Here is a 27,984-nt window from a genome sequence, read left to right as displayed (position 1 = left end):
GCATTCACTCAAAATTATAAAAGTTGAAATTAATTTTTTTTAGTGGCAAGTTAGATTTTTAACATAGTCTATTTTTTACTGGGGCTGGGAGAAAAATAAGTAGTTTAATATATATTTGTAAGAATAGAATACAGTCCAGAAAGAGTTCAAGTTTTAGATGGAAGCATGCCAGCAAATAGGCCAAACAGACAACACTAAAAATTAAAATATGCAGATTATGGTGGGATTCAGCACACCTGCTTTCATCTGGAGCAGGTGCTTACAAGGACTACAGTACATATGTGCAAAGCAGAGTGTGTTAAAAGGGTAAAACAGCAAGAAGGTGACAATACTAAGTTGATAATCACAGGAAATAGCAATTAACACTGTTCTCAAGCTCATCCTTTCTTGATGTAACACAACATGAGAAGTAGTGAGTATGCTCAGGTCAAGAGATTATCCAGAGAAACACAGCATCTTAAACAGATTCCCTAGTTAATCCAGTGATTTTTCAGCTAAACCCACGTCTACATAACAGGGAAGATTTTCAGCCACCACAGCTCAGAACCCCAAGGAAGATTTGGACTCACACGTGTAAGACCACATACAAGGTAATAAAGTGTCTTTAGGTCTTTCTGCATGGAACTGCAGGCAGGCAATAAATCATAGTAAGACTTGAGGCCAAACTGATTTTGGGAAAAATACAAAAGCATATACTTTCATCAAGCAGGAAAAGAACTTTATATATCCTCAGAGCTGAGGGTTTATTTCATTACAAACATGCCTCATTTGAAACCTAAAAGGAAAACCTCTGTGGAAAATGAATATTTTCTCTCTTTTGAATTTTACAAGTAAAGCACCAATCTAACTTGGCATTTGGTTTTCAAATTAGATAAACATTTATTTACATTGAGACTTCCACTGGAAGCTAGTATATTGTGAAAAGTCTTAAGGATCGGTCCAGTTGTTCTAATATTTGATATTCTGTTTGAAAGCTGTTTCTCCCAGGAGGTGTAATACATGCTATATACAATAAATATATGATAAATATATTCCAAAGCTCTTGGACAAGGAGGCCATGCTATACCCCCCCAAGCTTTATTACTGTCATAGTCTGTCCTGCAAAGTATGATTGAGTATTCCTGAGGAAACATGAGCCTGTAGTCTCTGACTATATATTCCTATTCTCTATATTTCACCAATTTCTTGGTGAAATTGCTTCTATTTGCACCTCAGAGTGTGGAATGATCCTTGTCCTTGAACAGGTTTATGCAACCCAGAGGAAGTGAGATACTGATCTACAGTGCAAATGCAACCTGGGATTTTAAATCAAGTCCACTCCCATGTGGCAGCAGGACACATATTCCTGTCTGACAGTTTTCTGAATAGACACTGAAGTTTTGGGCTCTGGTTCTCCTTTTCTTAACGCCACCAGTGCAAATTAATGCAAAAGGGCTGTTGCCAAATAAATAAACATGATAGCATTTTAAATTCTGATTTGCAGATTGATAAATGATGAAAAGTAAAATAGTAGAGAATTAAAGCCTGCTCTCCTAGAGAGAAATGTGCAAGTATTTACTGAGTTTTAACCTGACCATACATATATATAAATGCAATTACTTTTTTTTTGCCATGCAAATATATTTCATTGGCTTAGACATGTTTTCCTTTCTCTAACACACCATTAAAAAAATGCAGTGAGAAACTGTCATGAACTTTGAGACTTCAAATAATAAAAAATTAAAGAATACATATTTGTCTTCATTTCAAAAAGTTTAATGATACCCCACAGATAACAGTCTGTTTCTTAACACTCATTACAATGTAAATCTATTTTCCATTTAAAAAGTGCCAATTTAAGATTGAAAAATTCAGCTTTTGTTTATCTAATAGTTAAATGATCTGGTTTTGATGTCTTTCATTAAACTCTTCAAATTAGCAGTTATATTCTTTACCCTTTAATACTATACACATTTATTTTGCCATGAATCCTTATTGAGGTGTCTTTAAAACGATAAAACAGGAACACAAAAATTATGATATATTTTTCCATTTTCTGTTCATATTCATCCCCAAGTAATGAAAATGAGAACCCAAAATTCAACAAAGATAACCCTAAACCTTGAGGAATATTAGGACCATCTGCTTTCAAGCAAGAATCTTGAGGCTTTGCATCACCATCCCGTGCTCAACTTGTTTTCCAAGGCAACACATCACAGCTCTCATGGTAAAAACAATCCTACAGGAGAGCCCTCAGTTGTCAGCTCTCGGCTGCCCTAACAATGTTCATGGTGTAACTACAATGGAACTGCAGACTTGTTTTGTTCACTACATGAAAAAGTGTGTGCTGCTATTACACCTTACTTTTCATGCAGCTTGCCTTATCCACAATTGCAGTTTTAGTCCCAGTATGCCTCTGTTTTCCAAAATCCACCCATTGTATCGGGTTAGGGTTGAGGTTCTTGACAGAAAAGTCTATGCAGGCTTTGCAACTCTTATAGTCTGCAGCAAAAGATTATATTTTGGCTCTTGACAAACGATATTCCTTTTACTCAGGATCAGTGTATTCCTTTTAGTCCCATGATTTATCCTGTGTTAGGACACTGGAATAGATTAGCAAGAATATGCAAAGTGGTCTACTACTTGCTTATTTCAAAAAGATCATCCTTTATCAGGATAGACACCATAAACAAGTACATCTAATAGGAGGGAGTCCAAAACAGTGTTTTATGTCGTCTGGGTCACACAGGTTATCAATTTCCCTGAACTGATCTTTTCTATTTAGGGCAGATCAGGAAAGTAAGGAGACACGCTAAATCCACTGTGCCTGAGAGCAGTGATAGTCAAAATGGATTTCCCTCTCTGTCTGTAGTTTTTAGAAGGATACAGGTAGAGAAAATTTTAACTTCTCTTTAACACACTCCTAGAGTTTTCTCTAAGGTGACTTCCAAGAAGAATGCAACATACAGAAGTGTTCCCCATTGTTACAAGTCTCCCATTCTCTTCTCACATAGTAAAAGAGAGCTGATATCACATTCCACCTGCCTATTGTGCTCATTTCCCACATATTTATGGACTATGCCTCTGCCAGAGGGAAAGAGAAACAAAAATCACTCACTTAAATTCTATTTTCCTATCACGGCATCATGTTAAACTTAACCTCTGCTCAGTAGTCTCTCTTTTTTCTTAATGAAGTTTCTGATTGCTATAAACGTCAAGCTGATCAGAGAACCAGCAGAGGAAAGGAATGACTTTTTTTGCCCTGTTCTTACATGTCGAGATTTCTGCTTCCCTCCTCTCACCTACCCTCTAACCCTCACTCAAAAAAGACAAAAATCACCCATATTTCTCTTATTCAAAAATGAGCTCATTACCAACCATGCCAGCCTGAGTAAGGGAGCACTTGAGGTAAGGGAATGCCACATACACCATATGGTACACATCTTGCTGCAGCAGTTTCCAAGCGTACAGTACAGATTGTACAATCATCTTCATAAAGCTTAGCCAGAAAAGCACATTTCTTTTTATTTAACAGCCAATGCTATTTCCGCCAAGAAGAAACTGTTTCCTTGGCTTTGGAAACTAAAAACATTCCTGAAATCATTATGAGGTGAGATGAAAACAGGATTAAAGGAAAATAAGTGGCACACACTTCCAGGAGCAATTTCCAATGAAATTTGTACCAACTACCCTAGGAAGGAGATGGCTGGGGACAGAAATCTTGTTCTCTCTACATGTGCCTTACACATTGATTTAGAAACTTCTGTGAGCAGAAACTAGGCAAAGCTTGTTGAATGTATAGGTACAACTGTTAACTAGATCTTAATGTCAGAAGGAAAAGTCCATGGATTTATGGATCTTTTGAAAAACAGGCATGAGAGAACAGTCCTGTGAAAAGATGGACTTTATTGCTCACTGAACAGCATTCAATTAATCACCTGAGGAGCGGAGAGAAATACAATCATCCCTAACTATCCTTTTAGGGTGTTTGTGCATTGCATAATTAAAGTGGTGTGTTTGGCACCTCTCCTAAAAATACTGTGTCCTTTACTGTCAATAACAGGCATGAGAATATGCTTCTTAATGTTGGGTTAGTTGATCCAGTATCATGCTCCTCTATTAAAAAAACTGGAAGTTACATTGAACTGAAACCTTTGATACTTTTTTACAAGCACTGAATTATCCCAGTCACTAACACCTCCTATTACCACTGATAACAGTGCCAATTACCCCAAAACAGACTAAATTATGCCTCATGTTCTCTCTTCCTGAAAATAAACTTAGGAAAAAAAAAAAAAAGTGATGTCTCTTACAGATTGATGAAACCACCAGGTTTTTATCAAGTACTTGCACCTTCATGCTAAGATAATTCTGCTGGCAATGTAAAGCCTCACAACCACTCGAAATATGCAGTGGCTCAGAGCTGGATGTTCAGTCTGAGAACCAAACAGGTGCCCTTGTCCTGCCCCTCACTGAAGCAGCCAGAGATTTACTTTTATTCCATTTCTGCTGATTATTTATATTTTAGAACTTCAAAAACAAACTACAATCTGTAGCGGAGGGCTGAATCTTAGATCACAGAGATAAAAGACAGAAGAAACCATCTTTTTGACAAGTGCAAATAAAGTGTCCTAATAAGACATTAGTCAGATATTAAGCTGCTCTCACTTCACATCTGTCAAAATACTCCATTACTAAAGTTAACACTTTACAAAAAACCAAGAATTTTATGGTTGTTAAGTAGTCAGCACATCCACTGTTTTCACATAAAATTGGGACTGATCACTGTTTTCTGAATTCAAGTCTCAGGTATATTATTTTTGTCTCTTACTTTTTTGTGTATTCTTGATTTGGCTTTCCTTCCTCTACAGGTTGATTACTTTTTGTTTATAAATACATTTACATAATGTTTTTAACTAGATCATAGTCATCTGAGCAAACAGCAAGTAGGAAGGTTATTAAATGATAAAGCTCCAATTTCTGTAACTTTCAATTACTGAAACAAGATTATGTGAGTGCCACAGGGAAAACATAATGCAACATTTAAGAAATGCTGTGTAGAACATCTGAGCATCTCTGAGAAACATATCAACTTTCTCTGGATATTCCAGAGCCCTGACAACTTTCTTTTACCTTAGAAATTTCAGTGGACACACTGAGGTTACTTCAGAGGACACTTTCCCAGGAAACAGAAGTCAGGTCTTAATGGGACACTCCAGGTTTACACTAAGGTATACTAACAAATTTAAAATTAGAAACACAGTGGAGACCTGGAGAATCAGTTAGGGAAGAGCATTTGGTTTCAAGAATTTGTGACCCAGTGGAATCCACAGGAGGAGGCTACCAAAAGAGAAAAGTTCAAAGTGATACTGCAATGTCAGCAGGATATGCAGTACAAATTCTAGGAGAACGGGAAGAGAGCAGTTGGGATTGGGGATCAGGACTGGGGTACATTAGGCCTATATTCAGTCACAACCAACATTAAAGGAGACCAAAGCATGCACTAGAAAGATGACAGGAAGAGAAGACAGACTTTACTGTCAGACCTCTTTTCACTCCCAATCCACTCAGGTATTTTTGTTGGGCATCTTAATGTTTTTCCACCATATACTCATATTCTGAAACTTCCCTCTCTAGGAGAAATCAAATCAAAGACAATCCTTTCCCATCCATACATTGAGCCTGCTACCCTTCCCTGCTGACAGCAACACTAGTTTTTCATGTGGGAACTTCTGAAAGATTCCCTCCCAGTAGCCAGGCAGGATATGCCAGCCCCCAACATTAGCTGCCTCATTGTCACACATCAGCAAACTTAAGGAACTTCTCTTACCTTGAGTGGTAACAGCTCCATTGATGCATCTAATTTTCAATAAAACTCTATTATTTAAAACAGGTTTAAAAAACCAAACCAAAAACCACAAAAAAGGGCAAGAAAACCCCTAAACCACTCCCCTAAAAAGCCAAACAAAAAAACCCTGAACCAAAAAGCAATCAACAAAACTCCACACAGTAAACAGAAAATTATTCTTGTTCACTGTAAAGAGATGGCCTAGCCTGTTTTAAACAAAGTAGTTCAAGGAACCATAATCTGGAAACCAAGAAAGCTACTGCTAGTAAGGACAGATAAATAACAAAGTAAGTGTTCTGATTAAACTCCAAGTGGCCATAGCAATCTCACTGTTTCATATTTTTATTCAAAGAAGATTATTAAAAAAAAAAAAGGAAAAAAGAATTAAGCATTAACACAGCTAGCTATCATTAATATAAATGCCTGCTAAAAGGACTCTTGTCACACTTCCATGTAATCTCTCTCCAGAAGAGTGGCAGCTGTCACCACTGGGCAGAAAACTGAACAAAACAGAACTCAACTAAAAAAGATTGAATGGGCATAGCCTCAATCTGTTTTGTGGTATGGAGGGATTTTTTTTTCCATAGTGAAAGCATCAGTGTTTACTCCCAGATAATATATAGAAAAGGCATAATGACATTAGCATGGAGAGGAGTGGGGTAGGGGAATAAAAGAAAAAGGAAAGAAAAATTAAAAAAAAGCAACATTCATGATTATGTTAAGGTGATGAACACAGGATGCTTCCTCTTTTCTTACAGATTCTTTTGATATTCTGCAGGTTATGAACTAATAGAGGCCTTTTCTCAGTTTGTATTCATCAGGTGTCTGGGCTGACACTCTCTGCAGCCCCAGGACCATGACAGCAGAGGCCTCCAGGAGCAGCAAGGGACCACACGGCCCAATGATCCATTCCTGGGCCTGGAGCAAAAGCCACATCAATGCCAAGAGCTGTCAGGGAGCCTGGTTCTTGATGTTCAGCATTACAGTGTTGCTCTGTACAACAGCTGCATTACGTGAAAAGGAAGAGAACTCAACATCCAAGAAGTGCCTTACAGACCTATATCCATGGGCAAATCATTGGTGTTCACACTCAGAGCAGTAAATGCTTAATGACTTTTCTGGGGTGATCTTCCTGCATCTGGGTCAGTCCCTGGCATTCTGCTGCACTGCATTTCCAGGGCTTTTTTTGTGACAGTCTCTTGCTTCCTAATGTTTCAGGGGTTCCATTGTATCTCCCTATCCCATTCCTAAAGGTTTGCCCAATCATTCTGGGTCATTCCTTTCTTCACCTACTCTGTCTTGGAAGAAACCATTTAAAGGTGAAAAGGGACAAGAGCTGTGATGATAGAATCACAGAGCAGTTAAGAGTGGAAGGGAACTAAGGAGGTCATCTCAGGCAGGGCCACCCAAAGCCAGCTGCTCAGGATCATGGCCAGGTGGGTTTTAAACACCTGCAAGGATGGAGACACCACATCCTCTCCGAGTAGCCTGTTTCTATGCTTGGTTACACCCAGAGTGGAAAAGTGTTTCCAGGTGCTCTGATGCAGCCTCTTCTCTTTGTGTTACCTCTTGCCCTGTCCCTGGCACCACTCAAGAGCCTGGCCTTGCTTTACAGGAAGCCAGAACCAAGTATAACTATCTCGCTGTTCAACTGATAAACAATTAGAAGCATGATTGAAGTTGACATCATACTAAACAGAAGTATGAGATCATGTTCTCTGCCCTTTTCTTGTTTTGTTTGTTTTTTAAATTCAGGAGGACTCTACTGCCTGGTACAGTCTTAGCAGGACGGGAGTACTAATGAGCTTGAATGATTAATGTAAAGAGAAACTGTCCAGTTTTAAATAGAACCCTTGTAAATAAACTATTGTATTTGGGGGCTACCAACTGGAACTCAGGAAAGAAATCTAAGCTAGTAAATTTATTGTTTCAGTCCATTTAAACTTCTAGGAAAACTACCACCAGTAATGTTTATGATCACCATTATTTTGGATAAAGCAGATGCACATACATCTATGTGTGTACACACACAGCAGCAGTAACTGTGAGTGAAGGATGCTATCACGCTCCTGGGACTTGCTTCTTTGCAATTTATTTAGAATTTTCTGCCAGCAATGAAAAAAGAAAAAAAACATTCCAGCAACACCAAAATAAATAAATAAATATCGGGCATTGAAATTTCTGTAAAAGAAATACCTGAAGAACTCAACATTTGAGACCATAGAGTTAGCTTCAGAGAATACCTAAGGAAAGCCATTTGACCTCTGCCCTCATGCTGAGCTGTCTGGAGAAAAGCCAGTCTAGCAGGTGTGGGGAAAGACTGCATGTTATAGAAATCTGCTTGCTTGGGACCTAGCACATCCCACTCCTTTAACAAATGCTAATGGTCATGCACTGTACAGCTCATTTTTGAGTACATTAAAAGCAGGAGACTATTTACCCAGAGACATTCACATGGAGTTGTTTTGAAGAGATTCCCCCACAATATCACTGAAGATATACCAGTCAGAGGCATGGCAGGATGCAAAACTAACATACCCCGCAAAGAGAAGGAAAACCACCCACTGAAATCCATCCCCAGCAGCCAGGGCTCACTCAGCCAGCATGTGGGTGGCAGGCAGCCAGGCTGGCCTGAGAGCTGGCTGGCTCAGCAGCTGCACATCACCCACGGGATCCACGCCACTTTCTTTGGCAGCAGACACAGAACCAACAAATCACGTGTGTCACTTGCAGCTCTCTGCTAAGAGCCACAACATGGAATGCAGAAAGCTGGCCTAACTTTTTCTAAGTTTTCCATGGGACTGGTACTTCCTCTGATTGGTCTGTTGCTGTTTGGACACTGCAAAAAAGCTGTTCTTCTCCAGAATGGAGGTGCTCCCACATCACTCCACAATCCAGAGAGTCCCTGTGCAAGGATTTGCCTGCTGTCGTCATTCCCTAAAGTGCTGTGCTCCTGCAGAGGGGGAGTTGCATCATGGAGTCACCAGTGTCTATTTCTGCACTCCGTTTAACACAGTGTTTCCTCCCTCATTCTTTTTGGGATGAAAAAGCTCCACTGTGTTTGCCATTGGCAGTGTTCATGCTGTATGTGCAAAACCCACGTCACCCTCATATGCAGAGCTTTCTGTGCTGCCCATTCAGAAAGGGCACAGAGAGAAGAAAGTTGAGGTGGAGCAAGGTAAAGAAACCATCAGTCCTTGGATGTTTGGAGAACATAGAAATATGGATGCTTTCACATGGGCTGAATGCTACATGAGGAAAAAGCCCACTCATTCTTCTTTGAAGGCATGTGGGAAACCAAATCATTTTCTACAGCACACCCATAACTCTCAGAAACTGCAGAGCTATGTAAGTAGGGTAGACAAATCCAGATATATAGTGACAGATGAGGCCACCTCAAAGCTTTTGAGAAATGCAGTGAGAATTTAACTTTCCAAGGATGAAAACTCAAGCCTCTAACAGGGATGCATAACTCCAGTTATGGAAAGAAACAAGATAAAGATAACAGACAGAAGAGAAGAGATCAAGAGAGTTGAATTTGCTGTTTGCAAGGGAGAAGAATGGTTGCTGTATTTCTGTAGCAAACTGAGCCCTTCTGAGGCTCAGTTTTCCAGGCTCCTAAGCACAGTCGAAGCAGCACAGAGAATCACAAGCTGGTCTTTTGCCCCACAGCCACTTTGCCAGCAAATACCCACTTTGCCTAAAGTCAGCCTTGAGAATTTTGTTGGCTAGCACCACCAAAACCCACAGCACAAAATAATAGCACATGGGCATAAACAGGTGCCACATTACTAAGCAGAGGAACAATGTCCAGAAACCTGGGGTTAGTTCTCAATTCTTTGCAAAAAAGCAAATTAAATTCTGGCTAAGCAGGTGTCAGTAAGAAGTAGGAGGGACCTGTTAAGGACCAAGGCTGGCACTCTAACATCATATGGCCTCACACTGTGTGTTCCTAGGAGGATGCTAGGAGCAAGGAACTCCTGTCTTGCTAAGATATTTCCTGTAGAAACTAGTTAAGCTCACAGGGCCCAGAAAGCAACTCTATGCTTCAATCAAGTCATAAAAAATATGCTAACTCCAGCTGCAACCTTAGTGTTTGTAAGCATATTCCTACCAACAGGTAGTCTGCATTGAAATGTGCCAACAAATGCCTTGTGCTCAGCCAGAAGTGACAAGATGAAGATAATCAAGGCAAATCAGGACCATTAAAAACAAGCACATCCATCTGTCAAATAACTATAAAAGTTGTAGTAGCCAGAAGTTTGCACAGCATTTGCTTTACTTAGTAGCAAAATGGTTTTCCACAACAGGAGCAGAATAAGATAGAAGAAAAATTCTAAAAAAAAACACAACAAAAACCACTTTCTCCCTCATCACCTAGAGATGTTCTAAGTAGTCAAAATTGATTACCCCCCATTCACTCCTTCATTTCCACAAATATATATACATCTTTGGGCTAATTAGTGTGTTTTGAATTGGAAAAAGAAATTCTAATAAATTTCCTCATCCATCTCCCTCTGCTCATAAGACAGGAGATGTGAACATAGAAATTTCATACTGTTACATCAGTCAGCTAAACAAACCCAGATAAGTCTTGAAAAAGTTTCTAATATTAAAGAAACAGAACCCATGAAGAAGATTCCAAAATTATTTCTTACTGTTTATGGTGAACAAACCTTAATGCCACAAATTTTTTTTTATTGTTCCAAATAGTACTGTAATGCTACAGAAAGCCACAATGATAAAGTTACTCTCCAAAATAAACATGTCTCTTATATAAGGGCATATTATTTGAGATCTTGTCTACCATGCTCTTCTGCAAGAGAACTTTAGACTTCAGATTTGTCAAACACAGAACTTCTGATAGGATTCATTTAGGTTTTAGTTATGGAAAGAAAAGACTTGATCTTCCTATAGAGACGTTGAAGTGACAGTCAATCATCTGAAGTGTGACTACACAACTACACAAATGTAGATAATAGTTCTTGCTAGTTAATTTTGTTCTCCCCAAAGTATTTCTGATTTGGAATGAGATTTTTCAAGCTGAAATAGGTTTTGGGGGCAGAGATTTCAACAAAAAAAACAAACAAACAAAAAAAAAGGCAGCTTTTAATATTTCATTAAATGCAATATGATTTTTTTCCCTTCATAATATATGGGTTTGAATGTCTTTGCAAACATTCCAGTTTTTAAAGGGACAGGTGTCACTTCAAGTAGAACATACTGAGACCTTCTCTAATGTTTCAATGTGACAGCTTCCAGCCAATTTCATGCCATCCAGATAAGGTAAATTCCCCCTCCACAGCTGGACAGGCTGTTTGTTCCTTTTGGGAGAGGCAAGTGATAAAACGGAGCAGCAAATCTCTCCACTTATTCTGTTGAAAGCCACAGAGAAGGGAATAAAACCCAGCCCAGAGCTCTTTAGCTACCTGCCAGTTCAGGCTGTCATTTACCAAGGCAGGAGACCTGGTCTCTGCTTTTCCTGACTCAGACATGTCACTAGAAAAGCAGCTCTTGCTGGCCATGCCCACTCACTTGCTCCCACCAGGCTGGACATCTGCCGGGTTTTGATGGTGCATGTGCAGGGAAAACAACCATCAGCAAACTTCAGAGCAGCCAGGAGATGACAGTGACTTGCCTGAAGATGGGAAACAGGATTCCATCTTCCTGCTTTACATCAAGAGGAACAAGGCTTTCCACAGCATTCCAGTTGAACACTGAGATGAGTTTGGTTATCTCACCTCTCCTCATGGGAGCAAGAGGAAGATTTCTGAAACCACAGAACTGTTCTGCAGGGCAAGAAGGAATCTAGCCCAGTAATAGTACTGCTGCCTTTTGCCCTTAACTCTGAGGGCCCCCTTTAAAGTTCATACTGTTTCTCCTTTCTGACAGAAGTCACCCTTTGACCTGCAGTGAAACCACACTGTAGAGGTTTATCTAGCAGAAAACTCTTTCCATGGACTCTGACTCGCTTCTGTAATCAGTGTTCACAACCTCAGGGAAACACTTCTATCAGAAACACCTCAGAAAACACTTATCACCTCCTCGCCTTCTGAACAAGAGACGAGGGGACAATGTATGATTTAGCTCAAATTATCCGCTCTAGTGAGATTCGGGAATTGCTGTCAGCAAGTGGATACCTGCTGGGATTTGGGGACAGGAAAGACTTATTCAACCATTGTTGAGCCATAATTGAAGGTTTAGGTTTACTCAAATTAAGTTTAACAGGAGAGTTAGGACATTTTATCTGTCCTCTAAGCCTGTATTCCTTTCCCTGTTCCTTTGTGAACTCAAACCAATCTGTTACATGATTTACCAAGTTAAAAAAAATGAATCCATCACTACCAAATTAGGAGAGAATGAATTATCTTCCTCAAAGCAGAAACTAGAGGAACAATTTACCCAAAAAAGCCAAGCCCATAACTAAAAATATAAAGACATTTCACTGCGAGTCTCTGTTGCTTTGCCCAATAGCCCAATTCAAATAGTCTCTGTTCATAGATAAATATTATAACAGCATGACATGCAGCACTATTGCCATAAGATTGACTCTTTTTGTCTCCTTGGTCTTCATCACAAAACATGAATCCAGGTGGCAAAAACAGATGCAGAATTTAACTGTCTTTGTCATGATTATTTCTAGTTACAAATAATGCAACTCCAACCACTGCAAGAAATCTTCTGTGGCACATTGTACAGAGTTTAAATCCCTTCTCAGCCACAAGAATAGGACAGTGTTTCTTGTGTCTGTCTTGTGCTTGTCATGTAAAGGATTGACTCTTTGTTTACCGTGGTATAGGCAGGACAGCATAAACAGTGTAAAGGAAATGCATGCTATGGGAAGTAAAGGCACCTACTGGAATGCAGTGCATCAAGGAAGGCTCAGGTCAACTGAAAGAGCAAGGCACCCACTGCAAGGGAGGCAGCAGCATACTGCATTGGTGAGGCTTTCCCCAGGGCTTTCCTGCCCCTGGCTCAGTGGTTACAAGAGTCGTCTGTGCTCATGTTCCCAAGGAGCTGAGTGGGGAAGAAATCCTGGCTGTGTGCTCACCTCACTTCCCTTCTCTCCTGTGGTTGTGGAGACAGAGACCTCCTGCAACCTGAGAGCTCTTCTTTTCCTGGCTTGGTGCTTTAGGAAAGCCCAGTTTCCCTGCTTCTGCAGCCAGCAACTGAGATTGGGTATTCACTTGCAACATGACTTGAATCTTCCCCAGATTCAGGGGTCCCACAGGTAATAAGCTTTTCTTTTCACTGTGAACTAACTTGTAACTGCAGGTTTCTTGTTTAACAGAAAGTCAGAAATATAAAAATTACCTGTAATCTCAGGGGAAATGTGACTCTTGATTCCTTGCAGTACAGTTTCCAACAATGCTACAGAGATGTGCTATTCAATGTATGGATCTCAGCTCAGTTTCAAAGTCGTGGTGACTTTCTGTGCCACAATTCTGTAAACAAACTGCAGTTGCCTATTCATCAGGCTTTGCAGCCCCATAACATAGCAGTGAAAGCTCTATACGGTCACCTTGTCCCTTTTGGGTAGAGAAAATCAGACAGTCTATAGTCTGTGAAAGAAAGGTCCACATTTCTAAATTTTCATTGCACACAGAAGCAAAACAAAAAAACCCACAAAAAACAAAACAAAAAAAACCCAACAAAAATCCAAAACAAAACAAGTGTTCTGATACTCTAAATTTTCTGCAACTGCTTTGTATGGGTAGACTTCTTGCTATCCACATTAACATCTCTCTTTCTGGCCCCTCTACAAAAATTTCACAGAAGTGGTAAGAAATTACTTTTTACACTTCCATTAGGAACAGGAACAGATTTCAAACTTGAAAATCATCTTGCTGGTCAAGTATCCAATGTTCCAACTGATGTGTGGAAAACTAGGCACTTGGTTGGCTTACAGAGAACCTTCATTGCTTCCTCCAAATATTATGGTCACAGTTGGATTTCCATCTTATTTATATTAGTAACTTTGTTGAACTGAATGAGAGTCCCTTCAAATAGCAGAAAATACTGACAGAAATAGGGGAAGAAAACTAGGTGAAATGTAGTTATTGCCACAACAAAAGAAGTTGACTAAAATGTTACCAGAGTAGAGGGTTTCTTTCAAAAAATATAAATCAAGACTCATAAGTGGAAGCGATTACTTTTTCAGTACAGCTTAGAAGACTGCCTAGCACAATAATTTAAGAATTTTTACTGCTACTTTGGTTCACTGCTTGGCTATAAATCCTGTTTAAACAATCCTAGAAGGATTGCTGCAGACTCAGAAGCACAAGGAGCTCCAAAACAAGACCCCTTCAAACACAGGAAGGTTGCAAGCTTCAGTGCCTGCCAATCCTGGAAGCTTGATCCACAAAGGACATTTCAGAAAGGCTCTTTATGTTTTAACCTATTAGTTTCCTAGAGGTTTATTAGAAAGGTGCAAGGTCAACTGGTGCCTAAATATCCATTAATTACCAGTGTTTGATTTATTGAATTTCAGGACTCTCTAGCATGTAAGTCTGGCATGTGTCATTATTGAAATTCAGTTGAGGTCTAGGTTGAAATCTAAACCAAGAGAGTTAAATGCTCAAATTGAAAAATCAATCAATCTCAGCTGGATAATTTGCAACAGATGCTTTATACTGGTCTTTTGCTACCGGTGGCATTCTCAACATATGCTATAAGAATGTAGGAGGTTAAAAGAGGTGGAGAAAACCATACAGATTTGTATTAGCTTGTAATAAGCCAAGGAATTATATATTCATTTACCATAACAATACCAGAAAGCAATGATTTGCTAAGATCTAGCCTCTTTTATCCTAAATTCACCTGTTAAAAATAAAAATCTTTTTATAAATTGAGGAAAAAAAAAACAAAGATTCCTTATGCTCACTGTCTCTATAAATAATAGTGATAACAACAACACAGAAGCTGAAGAATTGCCAAGCAAATAATTTCCTAAATTAGCATTTAGAGAGTTCAAGGAACATAATCAAATAAAGACGAGCATCGTCATAGCACAGATTGGTACAATGTGAAATACATGATGTCTTAGAGAGTTAATAAGTTACTCACTGGTCCATTTCTGTGCCTGTGGTACAAAATCAGTTCCAGGGATAAGCAGTTTCACAATGAAAAAGCAAGTAATTTAAAGGGAAATGGTCACAGTATAGAGCTACACAGCACCTGAGCTGTAGGTAAAGGTTTCAGAAGCAATTGATATGGAATTATTTTTCTCAAGTGAAACTAGTGGGGTAAAAAAAAAAAAAAAAAAAAAAAAAAAAAAAAAAAAGCAAAGTTAAAATAGAGATGAAGAAAAAGCTTTTGCACACTGAATGACCCTTGTGCTTTTCATCCACAATGACAACTGTGGCTAACATCTATCACAGCTGAGCACAGTTGCATCATGAAAGTGTATTTTTCCTCATCAGTCCTAAAGGACTGCCTATGGAAAACCCCTATACAGCCATCTAACCCCTAGATGGATTGTTTAAGTTCAGGGAAAAGCCACAATTAGTACATGTGTTGGCATGTGTGAGTCACATGTGCCTGATCCACCCCCAGCACAGGAGCAAAGAGCTGGGACCTGTGCTGAGGAACAGGTTTACTCCTATGTGAGCTCAGGTGAAGTTTATTCCTAAACATATACCTATGGACAAAGGGTAAAGAAGACAAGCAGGACCAAAAATCCACATCAGATAAGATTTAAGATTAAATTAATTTCACTGATTTCAGTGAAAGCAGAGTTTGGCAGTTGGGAAAATGCCTGAAAATTCCACAGCCAAAATGCTTTTACCAAAAATGAAAAAAGATTGCTAAGAACCAGCTATTGCAGACCTGAGCATTTACACAGCAGCTGAATTTTCAAAGTTATTTTATCCCCATAAATCCTATTGTGGAATCATTAAGGAAAAAAAAAAAAGCAAACAAAAAACAAGCCACAAAACACCAGAGCACTTAGCACCCCATCTGCATTCAGTGTGCTGAGCACATTTGAAATATCTGACCTTAACTTATACTCTCTAATAGGCTCAAAATGTATTTTTTGAAGGAAATTTGCTTGATGTTATTTTAGTGACAAAAGAACAGGGGAGAAAAGTGTAATCACAGTCATTTGAAACTGGGTATCTAGTATGCCAAAGTACACCTGATTATTCTTCCCTGTTATTCATCATTTTGTCTTAGGCTGTGCTTGTGCCAGATACAGGCATCAAAACTGTGCTTTTTGTTTTGATAGAAGATCTGTATTAGAGAGAGAACAGAATTAAATTATTAAAATACATATGATATTCCTCATGCAGGGCTACAAAAGACCTTAGAGCCTCAAATTAGCAGGGAAGGATGGAAGAAGAAAAAATATTTTTAAATTTGGAAAGTGATGTACTGGTTAGAAAGATGTTACTTTGGTGGTTGAGAAAAATCTGTTCAGATTTTTAAATTGTGAAGAGCCCAATTTAAATAAAATTATCTTCAAAATTTTCTCATATATTCCTTACATGAATCCTTATGCTTAGGCAAGAATGAAAGTATTTTTTGTTTCTACCTGTTATGTTGCTGGCTTTTATTTCATCTTTCTTGTCTTGATTGGCAGGATTAGGCAAATGAGTCCCTCTCTCTGCAGGAATCCATTCCATGTCATGGTTTTCCTGAATAAACAGGTAAACTGATGCTCAAGTCTAGCTCTCAAAATACTTTAGCAACAATTTTTAAAAGTATATTTTAAATACCATAGTGAAAAAACCCAAACAACAAAAACACCCCACAAAAATCAAGAGGTTAAAAACCCAAACAACAAACTACAAAATCCTGAACAGCCTTGTTTTGAGAAACTGTCTTGATTTCGTTTGAAATGCACAGAGTAAATAATATCAAATGGTCCTTTATGCAGCTGCACAGGGACCATGGACACATGAACACATGGGAGCACAGAGCTACTGGAATTACATGATTAAGAAAGAATTATTGTTTTTTTAAAGACGGTCCACAATAGTTTAGAAACTGGAGAAGGGAGATTAAAACTAGGCAGTGCTACAAAAGGTAGATTATGCCACACTCAGCTCTCTCATCTGATGTTCAGAGTGATGATTTCTGAATGCTTATGGTTAACAAGACTTACTATTATCTACTGATTATTCACAGCCACCTTACAAGACCCCTCAGCTCTACAAAAGAGAAGTGGTTTTATTTGAAACCTTTCCCCATTGAGATGTGCGAGCAAGAGCAGAGAATTCAGACATTTGTGTTTTCCCCACAGAGGGGAAACAGAGTCCACCTGCCACAAAGTTTTACTGATGTGTCTTTCTGAGCCCAGCCCTGCCAGAAGGGACCACAAAGCCCACTGCAACTTAGTACCATGCCAGGATTTGCAAAATTTACTACCAGGAAAAGTTAAAGTCCTTCTTTTTGGTCTACCAAGAAGCAAATCTTTCTTCCATGTACATCTACTTATAGATAAAAGTAATATTATTTATATATATATAAATTTATTAGTGTGTGTGTATATATATATATCTACACATATATGTGAAATCTTTGCTGGGAAGTATCAGCACAAAGGCTGATATGGCACAATTGCCCTTCTTTCAATCTCTTGGTCATGCATAATGGACAGATATAGTGAATAACAGAAAAAAAAAAAAAAAAAAAAAAAAAGAAGAGATAAATTAAACTACATGGATTCAGGTGATACAAAATGAGCCTGTTAATGGCATCCCTCTGAAGGAAGCTATCACTGCAAGGAGAGGTCCTGCTTGGCCACGGATATCATTATCTTGACAAATGGGGTGAATGATTTTGCTTAAAGAGAAAGGAGGGCAGATACTTTTAAAATTACAGCAGTAATTTTAAAGCTGAATGGCAGTTTAAGGCTTCGTCCTCACTTGCAGCATATAATTGAGCCACTATCATTACCTCATTACCCAAGCACACTGCTGTAAGCTTTGAAAATGGCCTCTAAAGGGCCACTGACACCGCTTGAAGAGTTTTGAGAAAACATTACATTTAGGGATAAATATAATTATCCACTACGTATTTTCTTACTCAAATGAAAGGACCACGTTGCAAACCACAGGCAGCAGACAGCAGGAGCAGCCTGAATGAAAATGCACAAAGTGAGAGCCATGACAACACCATGCAAATTTGGTCCTGGTTATTTAATTATGCAGTGGTTCATTCCTCAAGACAATGACCCAAGCAGAACTAAGAGACTGTATCACACACGGGTGCTGCACTAACTCTAACCCTATTCCAGGCTTTGGGTCCCACTTGATAACATAGATTATATCATCTCTTCCTTATCTCCAATATTGTTTGTGATATTTTTCGGGTTTCAGTCAGCTCTTGCAATTTTCCACAGTCTATGGTGTGAAAACTCATACAAAATTGAAGACAGGAGCCACAGCAGTCTGAGGAAAACTACACAGCTCTTGCACTGATCCTGGAAGTACATCTATGAGTTTTGTGTGCTCTTATCAGTGCCACTCCAGAACAGGTTTTCTTTCTTATTATGAACAGGCTTCCAACAACTTGCAACTGCCTGTTGAAGACACAGTCTCTCCCCTTCCTCTTCCAGGTGTCTCCTGATTCCCATGCTGTCCATCTGGAATATCTCCTCCTGGCCAGGTGCAGTCATAAAATGATTCTTCTCAGCCCACTTAATTGTCCTCAAGTGACAGATGGGATTTGACTATAGCTGGTAAACCATAAGTACATGAAGCAGATGAGCAGTTAATTAGCAATGCTAGTGTTTCTGTGCAAATATCTATAGAAACTGCACATCAAAAGATGGTCTTATCAAGCCAGTTTGTCCATCTTCTCTCTTCTAACACATTTCTTATCTCATTCAGTACATTAAAAGGTTTGAGCTCCCCTGCGCCCAATAGCTACTTTTAAAATCTCAAAAGTTTCTATCAACTTTCCTTAGGAGACTATTTCAGTCTAATGAATCTTGCTGTCAATAAATCTTTTCTTTCTGTTCAGCCTAAAGATAGTTCTTGAAATATTGAGCAGGAAAGAAGGAAAAAAAGGGAAAAAATCCGATAACTCTGTAGAACAATTTCTAAAAACAGTACTGTGTCTTCATGTTTCCTAGGACACATTAGCACTTCTGTAAATGGTTGTATTAGAAAAAGAATCAGTGCAGTTTTCTCTTGGGGGTATGTTGCATTTAATCCTACCACATTACACAAATCTAGATATTCTGGTCATTATATATGAAAAAAAAAAAAAAAAAGAAAATAAAAAATAGAGAGAGAAAACAAAAGAGCATAGGGTAGAATTGAATGAGGTGATCCAAGGAAGAAAGGCAATGCAGTCATCATTTCTTATATTCCAGGTCAAGAACCAATGGTCAATGCCTATGAGTCTATCTAAGAAGGGAACCTCACAAATTCTTTTATTTATTATTCCAAACAGACAGAACAGACTGGAGAATTTTGGCTAAACCATCCTCTCCTGGGAACCAACTATTTCATAAAATAACTCAGTATTTCCTTAGGTTTACAGAGCACCTTGGCAACACCTGAACAAAGGTTTTAAAAACTTAATATATTTCTTCTGTATACCAGCCTCCTGATGCTCTGATGTGCTGAGTCTTGAGAATTATATTTGCAGTTTATCACTAAAGAAATTTAACAAAATAAGACACACCGGCCTAGAAAGAAATGAGCTCTCTGACAACAGTTATCTTGTTGATAGTTCTTTAGTCTCTCCTCCCCCATCCTATTTTGCCTTGATTTAGAGGCTTCCCTCTATTCTTCTCTGTTTGAAAACTCTCCTCCAAAGGATCCTCCACCAGCACAAGCAAAACATTTCCTTGGTAATGCAAGGCAGGTACCAGTGAATAATTCCACCCATATGAAACTCATGTCAGCCAGATACTAAATGCACACCAAAAATCCTAAATCAAATCAATAAAAGTTATAGAAACCATATCTGTTTATCAGACAGATGTTTACTTGAAAGAGTTTCCCCTATTTGCCACACCTTCTAATTTGTTAATAGGGATTGAGAACTATATACAAGAGCTCAGACTCCTGCTCCAATAGAAACTACAGCCTGCCAAGAGATCTCTTGTCTATGCACTCAGATGTTATCATTATTAAACTTCTAGAAGAGCTATTTCACAAGAGAGAAAGAATAATACTCCTTCTCCTTTTGCCAGCTTAAGAGGCCTATAATGCCAACTAAACTTTTTTCCTCAATAAGTAGATGAATGCCTACCTGTTCCAGCTGCCAGAGCTCAGCAGCAGCTCCCTCGTATTCACACCAACACAGCCAGACACTGCAACTATTGAAGAAGCCCAAAGTGCAGAAAGAACAATTTTCACCTAACTGGGAGTGAAACAGTATAAAAGCTCTCTGAAATTTCTGAGCCAGAGACCATGATTATATCAGCATAGTTTCAGAATCCAGGGTGCTAATAACTTAAGTCATTTCAGCAGTGAAGCTTTATCTCTGTATCCTGGTAGAAGATTGCTGTTTCTGCCCACATGTGCAAGCACTGAGTAATTTGCACCTCTTTGCACCCTGCTGGTGCACAGCTGTGGATTCAGCCAAACACGGCATCCTTCTGTGCCATGAGCAACACAAGAATCAGTATCTTGAGTCAAGTCAGTCTGCACAAACCTGAATCATGTCTCATCTCTGGTATATCCAGCCCACTATCTTGTCTTTGCTAGTAGCTAATAGGGAAAACAATCATAAAACTTAAAAGCAATACAAGCCTTTGGTGATAATTTCCCAGAATTCTCTCTCTCAGCTTCTTAGCTGCTTGTGGTGCAGCTAACATTGTTAGATGGAGATAATATCTTTGCATGTAGAAAAGCACCATGTTTTCCTCTTTTTTGGTTCTCCAAATGGTCTATAAATCAAAGCAATTAGAAATCCCTGAATCCTGCAGAAAAGAGTTTCACAGCTTTTCATTATCCCAAGATAAGAAATGCTTCATTATTCTTTTTCTTGACCTGTCACTTGCCCAGTTTATTCTGTTGTCCTTTAAGACTTATATTGGAAGAGACAAGGTACAAAATTTTTTTTCATGGTCTTAGATATCTTTAACATATCAAGCTAAATTCCTTCCAAGCTGCAATATCCAATCATTCTTTGTTTAAAAGCTTATCCATCCACCCACCCATCCATGCTCTCCTTCTCTGCATTTTTTTCAGCTCCTCTTCTAGGACCAGAACTGTGCAACATCATTGATGAGAGCACTGAACCCTCTTAACAGCTGAAGCTGCACCCAAATGGGCTCTTGTAGACAGAGAATTGTACTGGTGGATTCTGGTAGAATCTGTTTATCACCAAAGGCAACAGCCACTTTACTGTCACTGGATAACCATCTGCAGTACCTACAGAGCAGTACCACTCTGCACCAAACACCAAAGCTCACACAGCACTGTCCAGGGATGCCCAGTAGTCTTACAGGGCCTAGACCCCTAAACTTTAATTTCTCAGGCTAGAAAATACAGGAAGACATCTCACCAAATAAGAAGATGTTCGTGGCATCAGCTAAAATCTCTTCCTTCTGCTATTCTGCTTCATTATACAGTAAAATAAATAAAATCATGAATGAATCATCGCCTAAAAAGTCTCAGGAAATCACAAATCACATGTTTATTGATGACACAGTGAGTAAACCATCTATATTTAATAACTACTGCTCTTCTTACTTCTCTTATGGATTATGTGTGCTAATCACACTGGTGGTTTTTGAATATTTATTGTTGTTTTTGTCTCTGCTGTAGTCATATTTTAGAAGCTTTCACATCAAGAAGAAGGAGTAAATATGCTGCTGCAGAATGTATTATGGTGGGAATTAGAGTGGGACATTAAAATGAAGGTTTCAACAGGCAGTACATCCTCATTCAACTGAATGTCATGGGAGACGAAGCATGTCCAAGTAATTATGGGAATTATCAGTGCAGCTAACAGACAGGGAAGACCATCAACCTGTTTTGGGCAACTGAGGTTTGGACAGCTGAGACTGGATTGTAGTCTATAGTAGGAGGGACTAGCTGCAATGCAGACAACAGCACCAAGTGTGAAACGGGTGATCAACAGCTGCAGTGCAGAACTCTATTGGGTTTGATGGCCTTTTTTTGTTTGTTTGTCACTGTAGGTTTAAAGTCTGTCCTGTAAAAGCAGTAAGAAAAGCTTTGATCAAGAGACTCAGGAATTTTTTTTTCTGAGTTTATGTAACTAACTATAAATCTTCTAAAGTATAAATTCCACCATTATGAGCAGTTTGCTTATTTCCTCTGTGAATAACTAGGTCAATGATCTTAGGTCACCTGAGCTTTCTGATTTTGCTAGATTGACCATTTTCACTACCAGAGACTGAGTTTATGTTTACCTGCACAATGAGGAGAGAGAGGTGAGAAGTTCTTGGTCTCTTAATCTGAAAACTAAAGGAATAAGTCAGCCATGAGCTGATGCAAATTACATCCTTTAGAACTTCAGCTGAAATAAGGAGCCCTAAAAATTAAGAGGCCAAATAAATCTTAGGTGTAACACAATAAAAGCAGAAAAATTGTGTATGTAATATGAATAAAAGGTTTTAATCCAGCACTGGAGTAAAATAATTATATCATTTGAATTTCTCCTGGTGTGAATTTAATCAGTCATTCAGTATGCCAATTCATGATAATAAGTAAAATATATATGTGGAAGAGTGGGTTTGCCTGGATGCATGCTTGGATGATTCCTAGCATCCCAAGCAAGATTGAAAGCTTAGTATAGTTATTTCTGCTTGGGATTTTTTTGTTTGATTGGTTTTTTGAGGGTTTTTTGGTTTGTTTGTTTTGGTTTTTTTTGTTTTGGCTTTTGGGGTTTTTTTTGGGGAGGTTGTTGTTTTGGGGGGATTTTTTTTGTTTTGTTTCTTGGTTTTGGGGGTTTTTTTGGTTCTGTTTGGTTTGGGTTTTTTTTTGTTTTTTTAAATTCTAGTTGCTGGTATATCCATATCCTTCCCAAATGATTATTAAATAAACATAGAAAAAATAAGCAGGAAGATAATGCATGTGATGACTATTTTCTTCAACTCTACTAGAGCGTGTAAAAAATGTGCAAAAGGGTTCAGTGGCTCCTACTTTAGCTAAGGCTTGCTATTTGAGTACTGTTTTCATAATAGTCTTGCTGAAATGCAAAGCCTAGATGAAGCTCTCCAGTGGGCTTACTGATGTAGGCACAGCTCACTCTGTTGCTGCACAGCTCTGGGATTTGATCTGCTTTCCATTCCAGAGGAATGGAAAACCATTCTGCATCACCATTGCCTCAGCCTCAGCAGGATGACAAAACCCATTGTGATGGCTGACCCACCCAAGAGCTCTGCTGCAGGCACTGCACATGGACACAGAGCAGTTTAAACCAAAACCCACTTGCCAATTTTCTCAATTAAGGAATAGTGACACTACCCCGATTTACATGGAAAGCACCAAGGATCAATTTGTTTGCTCAGAGTCCTGAGTGGAAGATGTGCTAAAAGCAAAGGGAGTGTCAGCATGCCAACATACAGTCTCCAAAAGCTCTGTACTCTAGGAAGATTTGGATATAAACTGTCTCGTTCCCCTGTGCCATGGCTAAGGAAGATGAATCACATGTCAGTGACAGTCCCTAACACATTTAAAAGTGGAGTGGCAGCAGGTTCACTTTTACAAGTAAGAGAACATGAACCACAGACCACCCAACAGCATTTTTAGTATGAAAGGTATCTTCATACAAACAGTATGAGCTGCTGCAGGTGGCTCCTCTACCACAGTAAACTTTCTTACATTTCTCGGCTGCTTCTTTTATCTTTCAGCTATCACAGAGCATTGACAGTGAGCTCCTTCTAAATTCATTGATTAACTTGTGTCCCCTCTCAGCCCCCATTGCTTCTGCACAGATATTTCAGAGGTTAATTTGGAATTGTGATGGCCTGCTTTGCCTTGGCACAAGCCTCCCAGTCAAATAGTACGTGTTCCTTGCCATTTTACTTTCATATTACCTGTTCTGTGAACCTTAATGTAAAATCAGTGTTTTTACAGACTTTTGTTTGGAGAAGCTTTTGAACTATCAGTTCCCTTTATGCATAACCATACACAAAGAACAGACCTACCAAGGACAAGAAAACAAAAAAAAAAAGAGAAAGGGAAAAAGAAAAAATTCTACGAAGAGAAGTGGTGTTATTGCTGTATAGCTATCAGTTAATGTTAAAAATTATTGTTTAGAAATTGTTTAGAATTATTGTTTAGAAGAATTATGTTAAGAAAGCGTAATTTTATCAGAAATTGAGAGAAAATTTTGACTTATTTAGATTAGATTGTCTCATTAAAATTTGAAGAATATCTGCTTTCCAGAAAATATAAGAAGTTATTTTCTGTAAAAATAGCACAAAATGCCACATTAAAGATTTAAACATGATATAAAGTTCAATTTCATTTAGAAACAAAACTCATAAACATTCCAGCCAAAAATACTTTAAAAGACAGAACATATGAAGATATTGTTGAATAATACACACTCTCCCTGCCACAACATACTCAGGAAGCTAATTTGGACAAAATCTATGCCCTAATGATAAAAGTTCATAGAATCATAGAGTGGTTTAGGTTGGAAGGGACCTTTGAGATCAGCTGGCTCCAACCCCCCTGCCATGGACAAGTTGTTCAAAGCTCCATCCAAACTGGTCTTGAACAATTCCAGGGATGGGAAATCTGCTACTTCTCTGGACAATTTGTTCCAGTGCTTCACCATGCTCACAGGGAAGAATTTTTTCCCAAATATCTAAGCCAAACTAGCCCTATCTCAGTTTGAAGCCATTCCACCTTCTCCTGTCACTACCTGGCCTTGTAAAACTTCCCTCTCCATCTTTCTTGTAGATTCCCTTCAGGTACTGGAAGAGCACAGCCATGTCATCCTGAAATTTTCTCTTTTCCAGACTGAAAATCCCAGTTCTCTCAGCCTTTCCTCACAGGAGAGGTGCTCCATCCCTCTAATCATCTTGGTGGCCCCCTCTGGACTCTCTCCAACAAGTCCATGTCCTTCCTGTGCTGAGCCCCCCAGAGCTGGATGCAGGGTTCCAGGTGGGGTCTCAGCAGAGCAGAGGGGCAGAATCCCCTCCCTCCCCTGCTGCCCACGCTGCTTTGGATGCAGCCCAGGACAGGTTTGGCTCTCTGGGCTGGGAGTGCCCATGGCTGGGTCTTGTCCAGCCTCTCTCCCACCAGCACCCCCAAGCCCTTCTCCCCAGAGCTGCTCTTGATCTGTTCATCCCCAGCCTGTGTTCATACCAGGGTTGCTCCGTCCAGGTGCAGCAACTTGCACTTGGTCTTGTTAAAATTCATGAGATTCCTGTGGGCCCACTTCTCGAGCTTGTCCACATCCCAGGCTGACTGGAAATTCTGCACCAGCTCTCATTAGGTCGTGTGTCTCCTTTTGCTGACACAGCTACTCCCGAGTGGATCCTTTGTCTGCACGAGTCTATAAACACTTCATCAACATCAGTACTGCTAGCCCTAAGCCAGGTCTCTGACACATGTTACCATTATCTCCCATCACAAAGGCAGAAGTGAAAAGCAAAGTTTACACCTATGGCCAAGAACGCATCCAACCATATGTACATATGTACATTGTATACATACGTGTTTAATTAAGTCAAAAATTGAATTAAAAGAGATCGAAAAGAACAAAAAATATATTTTTTGAGCTGACTTGCCTTTCTTTTTACTCAAACAGGAAAAAGATCCTTTGTTTCAGTTGGACTCATTTCACCTTTCAAAAAAGATTTAGTGAATCTGAAGTAGAAACATAATTACCCAAGCATTTAATTTCAAATTACCATTTCCATTTTAGAAGTGGCATAGTGTACAAAAGGAGAAAACCCTTCCAAAATTAAGCAAACTGAGAGTTGTTTTCCCTTTTTCTTTGCAGTCAACTGTGGGCTTTTGCAAATCTTAGTAAGTCCTGCACAGACTGTTTTTTGCAGGCCTACTTGGTCTTTAAGACCAAAGCCTTATTTAAAAGATTATGCTTCCTTCCTCAGTTTTTTCCTGCAAGTAAATGAAAATATTTTAATACACATGTAAGTCAAAGGGGCTGGTACTGCCATTCCTTTCTCCTGTGAGATGCCAGGATTTACTGGATATCAATTTTAAAATGCACTTACTGTGATACAGTCTACATTTTATTTTTATTAATTTTTAATGGTGGTTAGAAGTCTCAATTAAAAAAAATATTTGTTATTATTTAATTATTACTTTATTTTTTTTATCTCATCCCAAGGTACTGCTGCTTCTCTGAATGACTAAAACACCTGAAAGCATGGACATTTAAATATCACACTAGTCAAACAATTTCAGAAAAATTAATGGAAATCCCAGTGACCAATATCAGTTAATCTCACCCAAAGCTTAGCATTTATCAACAGAATTATAAGGAATCAACTTCCTCCTGAGTATCAATTTAAAAAGGCCTACCAGTAAGCTCAAATATCCTTTTCTTGTGTGAAGTAAATATGATTTTACTACTTGGTGCCCTATAAGCATGCAGCAATATCTGTTATTCCATGACATGATCTAACAAAAAGAACTGTGTGTTGGCAAGGTAAATGTTTTTTTCTCGTTCCTGATAAGACTACAGAAATAAAAACAATTTTTTGAAGAAAAGGATGCAACAATAGACGGAGCACAGAATATGTTACAAAATAAATTTATAGCTACAGGAGAGATTGTTTTGAAACAAAATGCAAATTATTCTGAGAATGACAATCTAAGATCCCACATTCTTTCCAAACAGTTCTCAGATAATGCTTTGTTTAAATGTTGGAAAGGCTTTGAAAATTTAATCAGGTGTGAAAGGAATGGAAGCAAAGGTCCAAAACTGTGTTCTTTTGTTCTTAAATGCTTTTGTCACTCTACGACTGGAGTCTCTGCAAACATGGTATAATCAGCTTGGGGCAGGAACACACCCCAGCTTCCCATCTTGAAATACTGTGACTGAAGGAGCATCCTTCTGTAAACAGATCTGATTTGCTGCAGAAATGAAGTCTCAAAATGCAATTTGCCTTTTACCCAAGCTAGCAAGACAAGACATATTTAGGAAGAACAGCTGGCTGCAGAGTTCATTTTTGCTCTTCATGTAGTTGTCAATATAAAGAAAAGAGAGGAATGATTGTGAGAAATGTGAGGAAAGATTGTGAGAAAATTACATTATGTACTAAACTAGGGAGGCTTTTTATTTAGGACTTCCTAAAAGATACTTGATTTTTACAACAGGACTTTTGTGGAATACTGTAGTTTTAACATATGTATTAACATATATTAATACTGTAGTTTTAACATATGTATGTATAACATATGTATATGTATAATACTGTAGTATTAACATATGTATTAACATATGTATTGAGCTCATCAGCATTTCATGATAAAACAACACCTGCTATTTAAAAAAAAAAAAAAAAATAGACTTTGTTCTCATGCCTTTCTCCACTGTGTGGTGAGATGGTGGTGTAAGGACTGGCATATCTGGGTGCAAAGTCTACCCCAGCTAGGTCTCAGTTTCAGCTAGGTCACTACCTGATCTCTCTCTGATTTAATCCTAACTCCAGCACCATGGGAGTAGCAGTATATGTCAAGTGAGAGGACAAGATCAATGAGCTGTGCTGGAAAGAACTGCAGCAGCTGCTACTTGGCCCAAGGGCATTATTTATTTTTAAATGCAAATCTCATAGTTGAGATAGAATGTGGCATAACTTTGATTTTTCCATTCTGCAGTAGGACACTGACATAGGATAGAAGTCACCAGTGCACAGAAATTCACCACGTCCTATCTCAGCCTTCCTACAGGAGGAACAGATTTCTTCCTTTTCTTGGTACAATCTGAAATGTAGTGAGATTTGTGAGACACAGACCCACAAGGTCATCACAGACTTTTGTTTTGTTACTCACAGCAGTAGACAAATGAAAAAGTTTTAAAAGAGCTAAATAAAAACACTAAGATGATCATGAAATGCAGCCATTAGACATCCAGCACAGAAGGGAGAGATCTCAACCCATCAGTTACACTCTCTGGTAAAGATATCATAAGAAGAGGGACCTGGTATATTTTAGAGGGTCTCTCAAACTGACTTGAAAGTTTGTTGCTAGGTTCTACTAGGAATTGAGCGGTTATAAGTATTAGCAGATGATAAGAAA

General features: G+C 38.7%; 1 protein-coding gene across 4 annotated transcripts in view; it reads right to left on the bottom strand.

Moving 5' to 3' along the window:
• LRFN2 (leucine rich repeat and fibronectin type III domain containing 2) overlaps positions 1 to 27,984 on the bottom strand; it is a 152,462-nt gene that overhangs the window by 116,711 nt on the left and 7,767 nt on the right. Inside the window, exon 3 of one of the 4 annotated variants that reach the window (XM_088161268.1) lies at positions 16,362 to 16,464. The exons of the other annotated variants lie outside the window; for them this stretch is intronic. The gene's annotated coding sequence lies outside the window, so the exon portion shown is untranslated. The remainder of the gene's footprint in view (positions 1 to 16,361; positions 16,465 to 27,984) is intronic. 4 annotated transcript variants of the gene reach the window in all.

Source organism: Sturnus vulgaris, chromosome 3, assembly GCF_052056855.1.
Source record: "Sturnus vulgaris isolate bStuVul1 chromosome 3, bStuVul1.hap1, whole genome shotgun sequence".
Classification (NCBI taxonomy): Eukaryota; Metazoa; Chordata; class Aves; order Passeriformes; family Sturnidae; genus Sturnus; species Sturnus vulgaris.
The sequence above is the reverse complement of the archived record's forward strand: the minus strand, read 5'-3'. Positions and strand labels throughout refer to the sequence as shown.